Below are 16,905 nucleotides of genomic sequence, written 5' to 3' on the forward strand. Positions count from 1 at the left end.
ACCATGTCAGAACTAATTAAGCTTAGCATGACATTTTCTAGATAAGGCTATTGCAAAATTCCATAAAGAAGACCAAACTACATCAGCTCAGAAAACCTCTTGGCCTAAATGTCTTTACATACACAAGGACAGATCTGGCCCACTTTTCTGAAGCACCGTAAATGTATTTTTTCCTTCCAGCTCTGAAAAAAGAAAATGGAACAATACAATCTGTGCAAGCTGAATTATAATACGAAGGCAATTATCATTTAAGAACGTCATATTCTTTGTTTACCTTTTGTCCTTACACGATGGCAGATTATGGCTTGGGTATTTAAAATGCACAGGGCTGGTAGGAGATTTTAATATTTTAAGACATAAAATCATTAATTTTGCAAAAGTCAAGGCTGAAGGGAAATTATCAGTTAAAAAACTTGTGGCAGTGTCTATGTGAAAAAACTACTAGGCATTTGCTCTTCCACCCTGTCAGTTTGATTGTTCATCAATTGTCTGTGAAGCTTGCACTGATGCAAGAAAGGGACTTTGTAAGAGCCTGGACAGGGAATGTGAGTAAGCAGTGCTTAGACTAGGCTGGTAATGCATAGTAAAGTAAAGAATGTGGTATTCATATATATGCGTGTATACACACTTGTTTATACAGAAGTAGAAACAAAAGCCACTCCTCAGCTGACTACTTACCAATGCGTTATTCTACAGTGGAAATGATATTGCTTGATCATCTTAAAAATTCCTTATAATTTTCATTGAAATAAATTTCAGAGGAGACAGTAGGGAATTCAAGGGTAATATTCTTTTTGAAGTGGTATGCAACAAAACTCAGGTCAGTTTGTTTAGTGCAACTTTACCTTCAAACTAATTATCCTGTATGCAAATGTAGCAAACAAACAAATAAACAAATCTGGAGCTCATTTAGTAACCTATTAAGACTAAAATAGTCTATAATCCATCCAGTTCATCACACTTTCACAAGATAGTGAAAATATTGATGACAGTGAAACTGTTCTGCCCCTCTGCTGAGCAGTGTTAGGTACATGGCTCTTGCAGATTGCCTGGCAAATGAAGAGGAAATCAGTGATGCTGAAATGCAATGTAACTTAAATGTAACTACGTAATTTTTATACGCCACTCCTCAAACAGATTATAATACAACCACCCATCCCAGGAAATCTGCTTCTGTAACAACATCTACTCAAAGCCGCGGACAGTAATTTTAAGAATAGGTACTATATTTTTTTGGAATTTGCTCGTAATACAAAAAAAAAAAAGGGAAATTGTATATTGCAGCATCACTGGGTGACTTACCCAGAGTATTGTTTGCACCGTTATATCCTGATTATTCCATACCAGCATTTATTTCATAGGATGTGTGTTTACAGAAACTGCTTCCTAAGCTGCACAAGGCTCAAATGTACAATTCAGGTGAAGGACAATGAAAGGGGAAGAAAAAAATTTATAATTAGAAGACTTAATACTAGGTAACTAAAATGGAGGGAAAAAAGAGAAAAAGAAAAAAAAAAAAGAAAAAGAAAAAGGAAAAGAAAAAGGAAAAGAAAAAGAAAAAGAAAAAGAAAAAGAAAAAGAAAAAGAAAAGAAAAAGAAAAAGAAAAGAAAAAGAAAAAGAAAAAAAAGAAAAAGAAAAAGAAAAAAGAAAAAGAAAAAAGGAAAAAATGAAAACGAAAACAAAAACAAAAACGAAAAAGAAAAAGAAAAAGAAAAAGAAAAAGAAAAAGAAAAAAAAAGAAAAAGAAAAAGAAAAAGAAAAAGAAAAAGACACAGAAAAAGAAAAAGAAAAAAGAAAAAGAAAAAGAAAAAGACAAAGACACAGAAAAAGAAAAAAAAAGAAAAAGAAAAAGAAAAAGAAAAAAGAAAAAGAGAATGAAAATGAAAATGAAAACAAAAAAGAAAAATAAGCAAAATGGAAAAGAAAAAAGAAAAAAAATGAAAACGAAAATGAAAAAAATAAAAAAAAACAAAGAAAAAAGAAAAACAAAAAGAAAAAGAAAAAGAAAAAGAAAAAGAAAGAAAAAGATCAACCCAGGGGGTGTTGATTGGTTTTTAGGTGTATTGTGGTTTGGCTGCGGCCAGCAACAAAAGGACCATGCGGCCACCCCTCCCCCCACCAGGGTGCGGAGGAAAATGGAAAGAAACAGGCAGAAACCGGTGAGTGGGGATGAGGGCAGTTTAACAGAACAGCAAACAAAGGGAACAGGAACAACAACGATACAGATAAGAGGAAAATGCAACACAAACTGTACAACCCAGAGAGCCGCTCCTTCCGCTGCGTGCTCCTGAGCCGCGAGTGAGTTCCTGCCGCCCAGCTCCCCCCCACCGGAACCCAGCGTGATGGCACATGGTATGGAATACCCTGATCTGTTTGGCCAGGTGGGGTCAGCCCGCCTGGCTGTGCCCCTTCCTGGATTCTGGTGAAAATTAACCCTGTCCTGGCCGAACCCAGGACAAGGTGGAAGGAGATTGTCTTCCATAAGATGTTACAGAGTTATCAAACGAATACTAAAATATATTTTTGGTCCTACTTCTTTTATATAACTTGTACACCACATTAACTTGAAGAACCATTTGAATTAATCTTATTCCAATACCATGCATATTCCTGGTATGTATTGATCAGTATTCCATATCAGATATTTCACTCTTTATATATCCTTTCATGGAATTTGGTTGTTACTCAGAAATAAAGATATTATGACTTACTGATTTGTTTTTTTGCAAGTATCATTATGCAGAAAATCTCTCTTTTTTTAGGTGTTAGACTATGCATGAGCCAGTCCTTATTGTCTTATTCAATATCTTTATTCAGAATATTCAGACTAAAAATTGTTTGCAAACTGTTGGATGTAACAATTCATAATTCATGATGACAAGTCAGCTAAGTTACTCTGTGTTCATTCTCACTCCTAGCAGCATGACGGAATAATTAAAAACCAGAGTCAGCAACCTTTTAAAGGTGGTGTGCCTGACTGTAGTTCGATGATGAGTCTTCTGAGTTGCAGATCCTGCGTATCAGCGATGTCTTGCGAATGAGAGAAGGGCTCTCACCGTCTATCCAATCTAAAGTTCTATGGCTAGTCATTTTATGTCACTTGTCCAGGTGCCTTCTTACAGATTTCTGAGCTTGTGAAAGTTTTTAATTATACATAAACAAATTCTAAAACTGCTTGAAGTATATGGAACTGAAGATTTACAAAAAAATCTGGAATTACGTGTTAATTTATTTTTATAGATTATTTCATGAAATCTATGAATAATGACAAATAAAATTCTACATTTCATTGTACAAATAAAAAAGAATTCTTTTCTTTTCTTATTCAGACTCTGTAGCTGCAAATCTTTGTGAACCAGCTTTATGACTTTCAGAAGGACATGCTGATATCAAAAGAGTTTGTATATTTTTGTAACACAAGTTCATTGCTTGTTGTGTCGAGTACGTCGAGAGAGGTTCTCCATCCCCTCTACACTGCCCTGGTGAGGCCCCATCTGGACTACTGCATCTAGTTCTGGGCTCCCCAGTTCAAGAAAGATGAGGAACTACTGGAGAGAGTCCAGCGGAGGGCTACGAGGATGGTGAGGGGACTGGAGCATCTGTCCTGTGAGGAAAGGCTGGGGGAGCTGGGCTTGTTTAGCCTGAAGAAGAGAAGGCTGAGAGGAGACCTTATAAATGCCTATAAATATCTTAAGGGTGGGTGTCAGGAGGATGAGGCCAAACTCTTTTCAGTGGTGCCCAGTGACCAGGACAAGCGGAAACAGGCACAAACTGAAGCAGAGGAAGTCCCATCTGAACAGGAGGAAGAACTTCTTCCCTCTGAGGGTGACGGAGCCCTGGAACAGGTTGCCCAGGGAGGTTGTGGATTCTCCTTCTCTGGAGATATTCAGGACCTGCCTGGACGCGGTCCTGTGCAGCCTGCTGTAGGTGACCCTGCTTTGGCAGGGGGGTTGGACTAGATGACCCACAGAGGTCCCTTCCAACCCCTGCCATTCTGTGATTCTGTGATTCTGTGATTCTATGTAAAGACATGCCAAGTACTCATTCCCAATTTTCCGTAACATCAGTCCAGGGTTTTCCTTTTAGCTTTGGCTCAGGATTAAGTGCACAATAGAGCAGAATTACAGCTTGTTAGTGAGTTTTAGTCAAGAACAGGAAAAAAAAAATCTGGTTGTGTCATCCTGTCTCCTAGATTGGCTGAATATATATATGAGAAATCTTTGACACAAAATTTGGTTTTTAATATAATAATATTTCCCTTCCACTTCACCCCAAACTACCTACCTTCTGTGGCTGTTGTGACGATGTTGCCAAAATAGAAAAGGCCTGAAAACAATAATAACAAAATATTATTTTGAAAAGAGCAGTATCTTTGACTGACATCTGAAATATTGTATAGAGAAGTACCTCTATAATTACAAACAGACACAGTCTTGAGAGCTGTAGTTCAGCAGCCTTTTGTCCCTGTGTCTTTGTTTTCCCCTGGAGAATGGACTTTAGCTTTCCCTCTAGAATGCATCACTGGGGAATCTCAAGAACTATCATCTTCCATCCTGGGGTCCAACAAATCTGTAACAACCATTAAGCACAGAAGCAATACTTCTGAAGAAAAATCTGTATTCTGGTGCAAAAGTTATTATTTCAGCTATTTTTTTCCAAACATCTAACCACATCACACCCCAGTCTATTCCGATTCATAGAGACAAAGCTTTTGATATGAAAGTGTTAGTAAAGGATCCCTGGTCAGGGGCTTGTTTCAGAGATTTTAATGTGCTGAGGAGTAAGAGATTCAATTGGCAAAGAAAGGTGGAGATCTCACTCCCTCTCTTTGCAACATCAGACAGTAGATTAGACATTTATCAGACCATATGTGGCCTGAACAAGTTTATCTTAGTTTGTAAATCTGAGAGAGATCACAGAACAAAAATATTACAGTCCAAGCTTAGAGAAGATAGATCTTCTGAAGACTGATCAACTGGTACTTTGTACATTGTATAAAGCTAAAGAAGTAATAGTCATACATCAGGATTGGAAAAAAATGTGTTAATTAGTTTATAATGAATGGGGCTGATAACAGATTTTTGGAAATGCTAGCTGAAACAAGCACAGAAAACATTTCCTTGAAAAAATCAACTGAATCTTTTCACCTGAATATGGATTTAACATTTCTTGTGGTGTTAATTGATGCCAGTATTTTAGTATGCATTTGGGCATATCCGACTAAAGAGATTGTGGGCTTGTCCATCTGCTGTAGCCAAAGATATTATGCTCCTTACGAGGCTTGGCTGCTACAACACTGGTATCAGTTCAGTACACATAACATTTCATTTTGCAAATATACAACCCGAGAACAAAGCGGCAGAAATACTAAAAACTAATAGTCACTCAGAGATAAAGAATCCTAAGTTTTCCATGAATAATTAAAGTGGGAAATGGGTGAAATTCTTGTGATTATCAGAGGGTAAGGCTATAAATGGTTTTACAAAGCCAGCAGTAAGTGTATGCGGCAACTAGTGTCAAAATATAACCTCACAAATTGCTGAACAAGCATGTTTGCAGTGATTGCTTAGATGAGACAACTCTGGACAACACTTTAATTATCTTAAGAAGTAAAACTGCAAAGTATTTTTTCTGTTTATTGAAGATCCTATAAAACATGGATAAAACGCCTACCCAGCGCACCTGTCTAGTGAAATGAAATGGACAGATTTTTCTATAATGGACACTTTTTCTTAGATAAAATGTGAATTCATGAACTGAACATTTGAGGAAGAGGTGTCAGATTAAGACTACTCTACAGGTACAACTGCATGACATATATTTTTGTACACATAACCCTTTCATTACTAGTAAATACATATTGTATGCATAATATGGCCAGACTCTTTTCAGTAGTGCCCAGCGACCAGGACAAGGGTAAATGGGCACAAACTGAAGCATAGGAAGTACCAGCTGAACAGGAAGAAGAATGTCTTCACTTTGAAGGTGATGGAACACTGGAACAGATCGCCCAAAGAGGTGGTGGATTCTCCTTCTCTGGAGATATTCAAGACTCGCCTGGACAAGGTCCTGTGCAGCCTGCTGTAGGTGACCCTGCTTCGGCAGGGGGGTTGGAATAGAGGATCCCCAGAGGTCCCTTCCAACCCCTACTATTCTGTGATTCTGTGACTCTGTAATATATATATATATATAGCATACATAAGTATAGTATATTGGGTTTTATATATTGTGTGTATAATTTACATATGAAAGAGTAATGTATATGTATACAAAAATGTAACTGAGCTGTACAGATGCAGATAATAGAAGAGAAAACTTACCTTACCCTGGAGTCTCCTTGCTCAAGGATCTTGGCCATCTTTTGCTCCTCACAGCCAACTCTCTCCAACCTAACAACCCCCTCAACCTCCGGGTTTACAGGTTATGTGATAGAGCAGGCTATTCACTGCTTCACTTCAGTGACTGGTATTTTAAGGGAGTGCAAATAACTGTAGATGTGGGTTGTATAAGTGGAAATACAAAGCAGAGGGAATTTTGTGTGCAGTCCGTTTTAGCCAATCAACACATTATTTTTATTTTTTCCTTTTGTGTGTTCATATAAGAACATTTAAGGGATTTTAGGCTATCATTGTCAGGGCAATTTCTGTTTCAAGGGAGGATGCTAGATAAAGAAATAGTTAGGATGTAAGAAAACTAAGTTGAAGCAGACTCTTGCAAAGAACCAACCCTAAGTAGTCAAATGACAAGCCTTCACTGAACTGTCTGTGAAGCATTCCCTTTGAAGTTCACCATGGAATGAAATAATAGCCTGTTAAAGGGATTGTGATTTAGCCAAGGATATGCTGCCCTGCTGGAGACTGACATCCGATAAGCAGTAAATCTTCAAGTGGTGGTTTCTTACTTTCAATCTGATGAGATCATCCCATACCCACGTCACTTCATATTTCTCTTCTCTGATACTCTAAGACTCTTCACTGAAAAGATGCCAGAGTTGTTCTTCCTTTTTTAATCCTAGAAATCAAATTATTGGGGTGGACATGTAGAAGCAGTGCATAAGAAAGAATTTTGATTTCGTGTATTTTCTTGCATATGCAGTATTTTAAAAGAAGTTTAAAGATCTGTCTGTTCTGCAATTGCTCTTGACAGAGGCTGACAACAAAATGTTTCACCTGACCTACCAGAGAGGAAGTAGCTAAACTGAAAGTGACTTAAGTTGTTGTGAAAACTTGGAAACAAAATTACCTGGAATATGATGATTGTCTGGCTTTTTTGTCAAGGTGAGGAAAAATGGTTTATATGTTTACACTTCAATCAAGAAGATTTTCATCATTTGTGTAATTCAATGTGATCTTGATCAACTATTCCATGAACCTAATCAAGATGCCGGCTGAGATATCAAAGCGAAATTCAGGATATCTCTGTTTTAAAATAATGTAGATTTACGTTGTCCCTGAAGTTCACTGGAAGAAATGTATGATTCAGAATAAAAAGGAATTAAATTCAAGGGTCTAAAATCAAAATCAGACCCAATTTTGGCTTTGTAATAAGGAAAACAAAATCAAACTTAGGTATTGCTCCAAATAAAACATGGTGCACTAAGGCTAGTGTCTGAAGCCATTCAATCAAGCTTTTATCATGGTGCCTTTAGGCCAGCCTTGCAGGACATTTAAACAGTGCTTGTGTCAATGTAGAGGCCTTTTCTTCTTGTCTGAAGTGATAAAAGGATCAAATATGGTATCATTAAAATCATAGGACAAAAAATACAGTGGTGCAAGTGCTTAATTTAGCATGATTTGTTGCGATTGTAAGACATACGAAACCAGGTCATGTCAAACTACAGATAACACAAATATTCTTGCAGGTAGATTTGTCAAATGCTATAGGTATGTTCAGCCCTTGAATACAGGGAATATTTCAGCTGAAAAAATCTGCTCATACAGAAATTACAAACAGAGAAAAATCTCTATTTGAGAAAACATCTGCAATCTCCTCTGTTCTCATTCTCAGGATAAGAATTTTCTCATTTTATGTTGTTTGCATAATAAACTTGAAAGTTGCATTTTAGTAGTCACAGAACATTTCCTGGGAGATAGGTTATCACATAAGATGAGCTCTTGAACACTTTTGATGAAATAACTTCTATATATTTTAAGTAGATTAGTCTTTTCCATCCTCCACTTATGTTCCTCTCATACACATACCTTGGCCTTCAGTACAAGATATTTTGGAAAGACGGGTATTCTGGTTTTGTGGGAAAAATGGGAAGAAAATGTATTCATTAATGAAACCTGGTCATAGGTTAATATAGCTTTTGAATAAATTTCTAATATTGGTGTAATCAACTATGCATGCAACGCAGCCTTTTCATTCAATAGTCTGTCTCCTTGACACAATTTCTTAGTGAATTACTCTGAAAAAATCTCTCTGAGACTCTTGTTCTGATCGTATATGTTAATCTAACATGATCTAAGTTATTGATAAGTATTTCAACCTTTATGTAAAGAAATGCTAAAGGGAAGTTTTTGCAGCAAAAACTTGCAAAGTCTTAGAGACCGGAAAGTGATGGAAAAATCTGCTCGCCATACCTGTATAAAAAGAGTTCCCTACTGACTGAAGTAGAAATATACTATTAACTTGCTATGATGCAAAGATAGTTGATTGATAGTGGAGCTATTACAATTGTTTCTCAAAACTTTTTGCTTGTGCTGATCCACGTCTCCATGCTAAATTTCTGTGTGAGATGAAAGGTGTTTAAGTTACCTGTTGCCAAGTTCCTGGAAATCATATAGGACCTGACAGAAACTCTTGGAAAAGTTAATGCCAACTTTTATATTTACACACACATACTTTGCTTTATGTTTTTTATTTTACACAGTGATCCAGATGCCAAGAAGATGGACAAGGAAGAAGAAACTTTCAAATAACTTATTTAGGAACAGATTGTATTATATTATACATAGCCATAAAGTGTTTTGTTGATGACACTATGTTTTGCACAGGACAGGTATAGATCACTGCTTTCAAACTGGTTTTAACTTCTTCACTTTCACATTCCACTGTGATGCAGCTCAATATACCAAACTGTCAGTGCAGCTTTCTTTCCTTCTTCCTCTGACTGTTTCTCCTTCAGGCTTTGTTGAAATATCAGTAAATTGTAAGGGTCTCTGTGAGATCATTTTATGGTGTGTTCACAACATGATATTTATTTTCAGCTATATTGTATTAACTTTGCCTTGGCAAATCTCAATTTAGTGTCTTAATATTCAGATATTTCATTCAGACAAATTTCAGTGAATTTTCTATAGCAAAATAATTAAAAGACCCTGAGTTTCCTTACATTAGCCTGCAAGAATTCTGTGTTCAAAACACAAGGAACATCTTATCATGTAACTGTTTTGCAGTTGTAATCTCATCTCCAGTTCTGGAATTTTTGGAAGTTTATGAATTTAAAATTTTCATGAAGAATTATTTTTATGACCTCAACAATGTGTCAGCCAGTTACCTTTTGTAAATTTTCCAAGTCCTAGACAGTTTTCTCTGCCTCTGTACCATTATGATGATGTGCATGATATTTTGCACAATTTGCACAGTTTGGCTGGTTCGTTCTCATATATTTAGTTTTTAGGCACCTAACTTCAGATTGCTTTCTGCTGTTTAACTGCCTTGATCAAAGACTGAAGCTGCAGGTAACATGATGAATAGGCCCAGCACTTTTAAAAAATTTTTTATGTTATAGCTCTGCAGAAAAATAGACTACTATAATAAATTTAATTTAAGAAGACAGTTATATTTACCTTAGTCCCTTCCATACTCTGTCACTGGAGACTGCTTGACTATATTTATTTTGCTTTCTTAATTTTGTTATCCACAGACAGTTAGAAGTTGGAGGTATTGAGCTATTCTACATGTGAAACGTCAATATTTCTCTATGGAGGAATATATGATTATGCTAAGTGAAATGATTGAGCTGTCTGGTATAAAAAAAACTGTAAAAAGACCTGTCAGTTTGTTCTGCACTGTATTGTAGGAAGACAAAATAAAAGCATGGAGAAAATAATGTTTCCCAAAGGTGAACATTTTACTTTTGCAGACATGCAGAACAATTTCATTTGGAATAGTTTCTGTCACAGCACTTGATAGAACACGTTTTTTATATGGTGAAAAGTAGGTCCTTTTCCTTTTTTGTGTTACTTTCTGATCTCCCCTTCCCAGGCAAAAAGATGCAAAGTTCTGGCAAATATTGGCCCATAATTTAAAAAAAAAAAAAAAAAAAGTAAGTTTTTTATTGATTTGGGGTTATGGTTTGATTTGATCTGTCTTTTTAATGTGGGCATTTTACAACTTATTTCATAGTGCCCATCCAGCTCGTCTCCAGTTTGTCTAGGATTTTTATTTTTAGCTTTTAGACTCTGACCTCAAGATCGAAAGTGGCAGATTTTGGTCCGAATTTTTCATATTGGAAAAGAGCTGATAATGTGTTTAAAAATATTGTGTTATTTGTGCCCATATTACATGAAAAATACCATCTATAATTAGACATATAGATGATACACATCTTGCTCACTGTTTTTTTTCTGCTCCTACACTGGAAAGGCATCTTGACAAATAAGTAAATTAATACAGATGACAGGTGTAATTATTTTGGCCATATCTGCCAAGACATGTTTGAGTAATGAAATTATTCGTTAGCAAAAGGAAATAAACAAGTTGATTATTAATAAATATGGCAGTAGTTAATCTGTAATTGTTTTCACAAATGGGAACAAACATTGGAAAGAGGGTAGAGGGAAGTGTTCGGGGTGTAGTTCATGTATAAGTAATATGGAAAGTGTCACACCTTCCATATGACTGGTCCTTCTTTTAAACCTGATTTGCTATTCCTGAGCAGTTGTTGAATAAGGCTTTCTGCAAAAGCTCTGCCTTTTGAAGATTTAAAAAACTTTCAAACTTTATTGAGCAATAATAAAAATAAACAGCACCTGCTAAAGACAAAGCAATATTAGCTAATATGGGTAGTAAAACTTGAATTCACAGCACGCTACTATAGGTTTTATAATTAAGAACCAGAAGTGTTAGTTGAAACACAGCTTAATCCTTATCTCTCTGCTCCAGATTTCTCAGCTTTGAAGAGAATGTTTTATTATATCTACAATCAAACCATTGTTTGGCCTTATTAAATTTCTGCTGGAGTAATCAGCAATCAAAATGCTTACAGTGACCAAATGTATAAACAAAATAATCTCGAGCATTCATCAGAAATACTGCTTACTTGTTTTCATGGGACATTTTTAGATAACTGCACTTTTTTCTTCCCTTTGTAAATTTTGTAGTTTACTGGAGTCCAGGGTGTTGAATAAAAATTTTGAGAACACAGGGGACAAAGAGGAGATATTGAAGAACTTTCTATCCTGTTGATATTTTCTGCTTGGTGTCACTGTGGGGTCTTGCATATTCAATTCAAACTCCAGCACATATCCCATATTCACTTTACTCAAGCTTCGGACTGCCTTTCTCAGAAGTTACATCTTCTAGGCTCGTTAAATCAGTGCAAGTAATGAACAAGACATTGATAACAATGCACAAACTTCACTGTTATAGGATGATGCTAAGGCCTGGAGGACCATTGACCTTTCCTAAGTCACTTTTGGGGTTATTTTATTTCCAGAGGGTGCATAACACACCTCACTATTGCGTTGAGATCTTGCACAAGCTGTGAAAAAAAAATATATTCCCTTGGTTTTTAGACATTACTCCATCCACTCAGCACTGAAGAACCTCATTGGTAGCAGGGAACTGTCAGAATAGCAAAGCACATTTGCAATCCCATCTTTAAAGTAGACCTTTATTTTTAATGGTGCGTTCTCTTTTTATGTTAGTACTTGTACTTTATATACTATTTGTATTTACTGATCAGTTGAAGGATCCTAGGAAAGTTTATGGGCTTCTTAAAAAACATATTTTGTTCATGGTCTGCAGAACACGAAAGCACCTACTTAATGCTAAGTAACATTACCTGCATGGCCACATTTAAAGCCTGATGAAACTTAAGTATATCTGTAACTGTTTTGTTGGATCAGCACCTTAATTCAGATTGGAATACGCATAACTACCCTCTATAGCAGTCTGTAATTGATGACTAGTATAGAAAAACAGATCTTTAAATGAAACATATTCAAGCAGTCTAACCTGTCAAACAGCGCTAGTGAAATCAACGAAGCTACACTGACAGATACCAGCTGAGAATTTGGTCCTGGAATAATAGAGAGTAAAACTACAAAAATATAATCAATAAGCAAAGTATTCTAGAAACTCAGGTACATAATAGTAGTCACGGGCTTATGCGCATCTGGGAATGAATAGGAAAGAAATAACAAATCATCTGGAAACTTTTCTGTGGAAAGCCGTTACTGAGGAATAATGATGTTTACAGTAAGTCAAGCAAAAAAAAAATCCGCTTGAAAAGAGGCATGTGGGTAAGTAAGCAAACAGTCTTTTTTTGTTTTAGGTTTTCACAGTCACAACTTTGTAAACACAGTTTGAATTTTAAGGAGTATACTTTTTGATCTCAGGGAAGAAGATGGGGTTTCCTGATTCTAGCCAAGAGGACAGTAGCATATCTGAGCAGAAAGCTCGTTAGGAGCCACGCTGGTGTAGAAATCTGTTTGACATTGGGTGGTGCCAACCCTCGTGTTCTCAGTCATGAAGTCTCTGCATGAAGTGTTTGATACAAACCCTACCCTAAAACTATGTGTAGTCCCACTCAAGCAAGTGACATGGAAAATTTTTAAACCTTTGATTCAGATGCATATTTTGTTCACTATTTTTTCATCGTTCTTTTGCTTTGCAGTTAAAAATGTGTGTGTGCTACAAGTTGGAAGCATGTGTTTAAGCACTTCAATCAAGTAATGAAATGTATTTACCCCTGCAGCTTCTCAAGTTATACTCCCTCTTACTTCTTCTCCCCATCACAAAATTCATACTAGCTTTAAAGAGGCAACTGTTTAGCCTGATGAGATCGTCCACTATGACAGAGAGCAATATGGGTGGTTAAACATAGAAGTCATAGAAGTGATATTTTAGGCATTTTAGGAAACCCTGCTTGGGCTCCAGCTGCTATTTCAGAAAGCAACGCGTGTCCTATAGGTCTTGTGCCATAATTTCTAACAGTGTGATATCTCAGACAGTTTCAAGAGTCTACACATTAAGGCCTTGTCAGGTAAGATGAAAAAATTAATCCTGAAACTTAAGATCCTTCAGTGAAACCTCTTTACTGTTGATCACGTCAACTGAGATAAATTAGCATAAGATGTGGGTCAACCTCTGAGGAAATATTTGCAGGCTCCAAACTATATAGAGGTTTTTTGTTAGAATTAGTATCTCATATTATACTGGTAGTCAGTCAAGATTATGTTTAATAAAGAAATGTGTCCATCCTACACAAAATGGGCATGAATTACAAAGCTGTACTATGTCTTCTTGCTAAGAGCACTACAAAATCATTTGCATTTGGATGGAGTAGCAGAAAGCTCTTGGTAAGTATATGTCTGAAATAAAATGTTGTCATGCACAAACCCAGCACAGATAAAAAAAATGTATCAGTGTTCCTGAGCACCCCAGAAATGGGTCTACCCAGCACTTGAATATGTCAGCTTGTTTTGCCGTAAAAGACTGAAGCAAGTTACATCTGTGGCATTGGAATTGGGATCAGTATAGCTTAGTCTGCTGACATACAAGAGGACTAGAAGACTTTGTTTGAGTTCAGCAGGTGGGTTTTTTTTTTCCTTTTTTTTTTTTTCCTTTGGAAGTGCAAGACAAGATACGTGATTCACCAGAGTGGAATTTGCTTTTTCTCAGAATATTCAAATATACCATCAACATATGATACCTCAATAGGTGGATTCAAAAGGCTAACTCTGATAAGACAAAGGAGACAGAAGACAAGTGGAACAGTCTCCTGGGAGAAGGGTCATCTCAATTAAAATCATTCAGGCTCCCTCCCGAATAGTGAAATGAGAGAAATACCTCCACAGGGCAAATATTTCCATGTATCTTAAGCACCTATCTTTATTCATTCTTAATGTGATAAACTGCCATCCAGAGGTGTCTATCTCTCACCTTTGACTTTAGAGAGCAGCTCGAATAGCCAGGATGACTCCCTGGGGATAGATAAATGTAAGAGAGGATGAGATCCCCATACTCTCATGCTTTCAAAGGCCTGAACCTAGTTATAAGATTCAAGCCAGCCTTCACTCAAAAGTTATCTTGATTCATCAAAGCACAATACTATCATCTCCACGACACTGTGTCAGTCTGACTCTGGTAGTCTAACACCTTAAATAACTTAAATAAGTCCCTTAGTTCACAGAGTTCTTACTAGATTTATTTTGTCTTACAGAATAATTACGTGTGGGGTAAGTTGAAAAGAGAGATTTTTCCCTCTGCACTCAATTTCTTTTATTGTCTCTCAGCTACTTTGCAAGAAGACTGTGTGTAAATACATACTAGTTTTTTGCTAACTTCCTTATAAACTCCAAAGTGTTTTGAATTTGTAGAATTCTCTGATGTAGTCAAATCATTTGGATGGCTCATCAATGTTGCCTGCACTGTCAAAAGGTGCTTGGATGCATTTACACTGAATAAACACAGGAACAGATATTCTAAGTAATTTAGAGTGTGAAAATTTGGTCAGCAAAGTGTGAGAAGTTATAAAGACTGAAATCTCCCAAAGAAAGAAAAAGGGACAACTTGTGATGTGGCAAAGTATATACATTTATGATAAAAAATATGTAAGAGTTATTTAGGTTGGCAAAAAGAAAAGGATAGAGAAGAAATTTAATGCGTTTCAATAGTCAGATGTATCCATCCCATTACCAGAATGTATCAGCATCCTTTCAACAGTGGCACACAAATGTTGAATAAGAGAATACTGTGAAATGACAGACCAGTGGAAACTCAGCTCTTTAAAATCACTGTCAATAAGCTCATAAAATCCACTATCAGGGATATTTTATTTTTCTAATTTACAAACCCAAACCAAGAGGAAAAAAGATATCCAACTAAAACTCACCATGCACTGACCTATTGTTTGTAGGTATCAGAAAGGAATACCATGCATATTCATTAAAGCTCAGCTCTATGGATGCACATAAAAACATGCAAAAACAGAATATGCTGCTGTGAAGTGGCTGTAGCATTTTCATAAGTGTGGACAGCAAACTCCATTTTAAAGACCTATTATTAGCCTTATGTGGACAAACATTAGCTAGTTAAATGGGTCACTGTTCAGAGTACTATCAAGTACTTACTAAGGCTATGAGCCACCTAAAAGACGCTTGGGAAAACTGTCAGGAATATGAGATACAGCAAACTCTCTTTTTGTCTCTTCCATGTACATTATTGCCATTAACATATAAATGGATACCACACCTTCTCATGTTTAGTCTGTATTATTAACCACTGTAGAGGCTGATGAATGTTTGGCAGCCCTCCAAAAAGCCTGGAAAGCAAGTAAACTTTGTGTCATATTTTATTTGCCTGAGCTTCATTAAAGCAACGAAATCACTTCACCCGAGGTGCTGTGACACCACATGAAGATTTTAAGGAGTCCATGCCCAACAGGGAACCTCTTTCCTGCTAGCACTCCTCACTCAGTATGTTTGTGTACACCATAGTGAGAGCTACTAGAAATTGCCAGTGCAGATAAGGTAGTACTGGCAGTCAGAGTTTCCCGCTATGTTTTTTAAGTCCCGAGGACTCTTAAACCATGACTCAGAAGAGCGTAAGCTGTTTCTCCTCAGCCTCTAGAATCTTCCTATAAAGTAGCGGAAACAACGAGGCAGCCTGGAAGTCATGAACCTTCTCCCTAATAACAGCCCTCCAGAAATCAACTACCAGAGTTTGCACATCCTTCTAGCTAGTGCTTTTTACTGCTAGTATTCTAATGCAATAATTAGCAAGCAAAAATAAAGGCCAGATCTTCTTTACAGTATTTCCACTTAATAGACGTCCATCACGTATCTTAGTAATCTGAACATACAAAGTTTCCTCCCATTTCTGTCCCCTTCCTCTCCCTTCACACCAGTGCCGGGTTTGGTTATGGTGGAGTGGTACTGCTAGGTAGCTTTTCTGGGGACGTCACTCATGGGATTATGCAGCTGCTGCTCCCTGGCAGCGTTCACAGTATAAGTATATTTTTGTTGGCACATACCTCCAGCTATTGCTGCACCTTCAAAGATTCTGATAGATAACAGGAGCCCATCAAGAAACACATAAGGCACGCCTGCAAATGCAGTCAAGCATTCAGATGAAAATACCCTCCAGTACTTGCTCTTTACAAAATAAACCTCTCATTGTTTCAAAATGCTCTCGAGTGTTTGAAAAACAATGATAATTTAAAAGAAAAGTGCCAAATTGTTGTACAAATCTCACTATTTAACTTCATAGCTAGTATCCAGCATATCTCAGCCATCGTCAGAAAAGAAAACGTGAGCCACTCTGTCAGCCATTAGACATATTTTTCTGTCATGCAGATCAACATCTGACAATCTTTCTGTCACTCCTGACTCTCTGTCTCTTGGGCTCTGTTTATCTGCTGTGATCCTGAGCTTTCTGCGCTATGCAAGATGGCGTGGAAGATCACAGATCCCACTTCTGCTTTAGGGTGACCTACATTCCCCAAAAAGATTAGGCAGCCCAAAATACAGTCTTTAACTTTCTGGGACACGTCTGCACAACACTAAGCTTCATGAAGAAGAAAACACATTAATATAAGCTCAAGTTCTCATCAGTCTTCTCTCCTGGCAGAGTCTCTGAAGTAGCAGTTTCACTGAGGGGCATGCATACTGCTTTCTGATCTTCTGCTGAGTGGTGTTTGACTAGTGATCACTTGCCTTTTAACAGCTTTA

Source organism: Opisthocomus hoazin, chromosome 2, assembly GCF_030867145.1.
Source record: "Opisthocomus hoazin isolate bOpiHoa1 chromosome 2, bOpiHoa1.hap1, whole genome shotgun sequence".
Classification (NCBI taxonomy): Eukaryota; Metazoa; Chordata; class Aves; order Opisthocomiformes; family Opisthocomidae; genus Opisthocomus; species Opisthocomus hoazin.